General features: G+C 43.6%; 1 pseudogene; it reads left to right on the top strand.

Moving 5' to 3' along the window:
- The first annotated feature begins 1,904 nt into the window (after positions 1-1,904).
- LOC120725662 lies at positions 1,905-3,589 on the top strand (annotated as a pseudogene).
- Positions 3,590-3,888: the final 299 nt, after the last annotated feature.

Below are 3,888 nucleotides of genomic sequence, written 5' to 3'. Positions count from 1 at the left end.
ATGTTATTGAACATCTGCATCTTCATTTAAACAATACCATATGGTTTCCCGATATATCACTTTTCCCTTATTAACCTAATATTAAAATAGTTAACAGTATAACTAATAGTCATGAGTGAGAGTTTAAAAGAACACTAAGGAAGCTTGTTAAGCCATAATTACAGTGGTAGAAGAAAATTGAAATCAGATACTTTATACACGCACATATATTTGTGCTGTCAGCAGTAATCTCCTTAAAATGACATTAACCGATTTTCCGTTAGCAAGTTAGCGCAGCATAACACGTTAGCGCGGTTTGCTCATTAATGCGTTTAGCAGCTACTGAAAGTTAAGCTAGGTCCCCTAACTTGCAGTAGCTGCTGAAAGTTGTTGTATACTGTAATTACTGTAGTATTACTCTAACACGAACTCGGGGGTGACCTGGGACCAGTGCTAAGGTTGACATGGCATTGACCAATCAGCTTAAAGGAAGAAAAATAGGGTCAAAATTCGTACTTGTAACTTGCAGGGGTTTTTTTTCTAAGTCCACACACGCACAAATCTTTTTCACACACGCACAAATCTTTTTCACACACGCACAAATCTTTTTCACACACACACAAATCTTTTTCACACATACAAATCTTTTTTACGCACGCACAAATCTTTTTTACACATACAAATCTTTTTCACACATACAAATCTTTTTTACGCACGCACAAATCTTTTTTACAAGTACAAAACCGATTTACAAGTACAAAATATTTATGACCACATTTTGAGCCCATACACCTCAGCCTGTGGAATATTCACCTGAAATACACACACACAACAGTTTTACTGCAATAACAGCTCCATAAGGTACCTCCCATTCCCAGCAACACACCATCTGTGTTTAAGGTGGAGTGGATGAAGAGTTGTCAATAAGAACAGACAGATGAAGGTGAACGAATGCTCCAACATGTGAGATAAAGGCTCTGTACTTGTGCTGGTAGATGTCTGGGTCTGGGCTGGTTCTGATGTCCAGGTCGTCCCATAGACAGCCGTGCAGCACCGCGTACCTCACCACTCCAATCCTGTTTTTAATCTACAGGGAAACCAAGAAGGCTCACTGCTCTGTGCAAGCAAATATGTTTTTGAAAGCTGTCGTGATTTCCTCAAACTACCAGTCTTTTACATCTTGTACAAGCACATCAGACATTATCAGGAAATAATGCTTTTTTTCTTCTTTGAAAGCTGTGATGCTGCTTGGAGACATAATTACAAAAGTAACGTGTTCAGCAGCAGCAGCTCAGAGCTGGAAGTACAAGTGTGGCAACATGTGGCCAGAGTGGTGACAGAGCTGAACACTAACCTCTGTTATGGTGGATAAATAATGCAGCTGCATTATTAAGGCTCCTCATGGCTCTACAATACATGCATGAGCAAAGGACAAGAATCCCAACTAGGAGTAGAGCCGAACCTCACTAAGGGATTCAGAAAGGCACAAGTAACGTGTTTTTTACGAATATTTTTTTTAGAACAAACACTTAAAAAAAACAAAAAAAAAAAAACGGGTGCGCGTCCCAATCAGCCAGGATTTTGGGTGAGCTCATTGTGAAACCTGGCTCCACCCTATCATGTGATATCCTGAGGTCAGATGGCCCAGGATGTGAGTGGGCGTTAAGGCGTCTGGGGAGGGATCTCAAAACTGGATTATAGATGGCAGAGAGTTGGTGTCGTAAGCCCCGCCTCTGTTCAAAGATGGTCGCTCACAGTGGACATAGATGCTTCTTTCACTCCTCTTTCAAACCATCTGTCCTCTCTGTCCAAAATGTGAACACTGGCATCCTCAAAGAGTGACCTTTGACCTTTAGATGCAGATGGACTGCTGAGTCTTGTCCTGTGGAGGTGGCTCTTCTGTGTTTTGCGCTTGTGAAGTGGCTGTTTGGTCTCTCCAATGTAGAGGTCTGGGCATTCTTCGCTGCACTGTACAGCAAACACCACATTGTTAAGTTTGTGTTTAGGAGTTTTGTCTTTGTTGTTTGAGTGACTGAATCAGGAACTCTGCCTCCTTTTGTTCTCACACTGGGTTTAATGAAAGAAGGTTTCTGTTTGTCCATTAAAGTTCTTTGTTGTGATCTTTTAAAGGATCCTGTGATGATCCAGAGCCTGGCTTGTCTCCAGGAGTCTCTCAGTGACCTGAGCAGCAGCTACAGCTCTGCTGGCCTCTGTGTTCACCCTGCAGGAGACGTGGAGACCCGAGCTCACCTTCTGCAGCACTTAGACACAGCTGCAGTGAGGGAAGGTGAGTCATCCTTTAGCAGGACATCATTCAGGCTTTATTAGCATCACTGTGACTGTTATTGTGTTTGTAGGAGGTTTCCTCTGCTGGTCTCAGACAGCAGCAGAAACATCAGCCTCCCTGTCAGTGGAGATCAGTTCTTATGTGCTGTTGGCCAAACTCAGCGCCTCCCCGACTGCTGAGGATCTGGGATATTATCAGGTGGCTGACTGGGCAGCAGAACTATTACGGAGGCTTCTCCTCCACTCAGGTACGACACCACCCGAACAGCATGAAGCTCATCTTTGAGTTCATCTACAGTCTTGGACCAAATCAGGAGAAATAATCCTGAAGCTTTCATGTTGTTGCTTTTCTCTCAGATATACAGACTTGTTTTAGCAGGCAGGGATGTTTTTATTCTTTATTTACAAGATGAAATTGACTTTGGTCTAAAAATGTGTTGTTTTAACAGAACAGCCTTCTGTGCACCAACTACACGTAACAGCCTGTAAATAACAGCTCAGCTGCAGTCTGTAAGTTTATACCTGTGATTTCTCTGCTTTGTTTCTCTGAGATCATCTCTGTTAAACATGTTTAACCTGTTTAACCTTTATTTAACCAGGAAGTGAAGGTTAGAAACTCTTTTGTGAGAGTGTGTTGAAGTGACACAGGCAGTTTGAACTTCATGTCAACATGAATCCATCCTGTAGGACACAGTGGAGGCTCTTCAGGCTCTCTGCTCCACTCTGGTGTTCAGTCCTGAAGGTTGGAGCGCAGGGACAGTTCAGGCTCCAGCAGTCAGCTGACATTTGATTGAAATCAGGGCAACAAACTGTTCTACCAGGAGGAGGCGCTGCAGGACGTGTCAGGAAAACACAGGCTGGAGGTGAAGCTGCATGTGCTTCAGTGCAGGTCAGTGACAGCATCATGTGACCAGGTCCTGGTTGGTGTCAAACAAAGGATTTCTTTGTTTCTTTGTACTTATAAAACGCTAAAGAAGCATTTTCACATGGAATAAATGTGTTTTCATAGACAACATTAGAGCTGACAGTAAGAACTGCACACAGTACAATTCTGTTTGACACTAAATTAAAAATCAATAAAGTCACTTTGTGTCTCCATGAGAATCAGAGAAACTTTCTTCATCCCAGAGGGAAACTGAGCTGTCGGAGCAGCAAACACACAACAAACATCAAGCACTGATACAAAATGAGAAACACAGATATTGATGATAAATATTGAGATAAAAAGGATGGAAAGGAGAGTTCGTCCGCTAGTCGAACCTCGGATACAGGAGGAACAATGTGGTTTTCGTCCTGGTCGTGGAACACTGGACCAGCTCTTTATCCTCTCCAGGATACTTGAGGGTGCATGGGAGTTTGCCCAACCAGTAACATGTGTTTTGTGGACTTGGAGAAGGCATTCGACCGTGTCCCTCGGGGTGTCCTGTGGGAGGTGTTGCGGGAGTATGGGGTGTCTGGCCCATTGCTACGGGCCATTCGATCCCTATACAACCGTTGCAAGAGCTTGGTTCGCATTTCCGGCAATAAGTCGGACTCGTTCCTGGTGGGTGATGGGCTCCGCCAGGGCTGCCCTTTGTCTCCGGTTCTGTTCATAATTTTTATGGACAGGATTTCTAGGCGCAG

The sequence above is a fragment of the Simochromis diagramma genome, unplaced genomic scaffold, assembly GCF_900408965.1.
Source record: "Simochromis diagramma unplaced genomic scaffold, fSimDia1.1 OVJJ01000708.1, whole genome shotgun sequence".
NCBI classification, from domain to species: Eukaryota; Metazoa; Chordata; class Actinopteri; order Cichliformes; family Cichlidae; genus Simochromis; species Simochromis diagramma.
The sequence above is the reverse complement of the archived record's forward strand: the minus strand, read 5'-3'. Positions and strand labels throughout refer to the sequence as shown.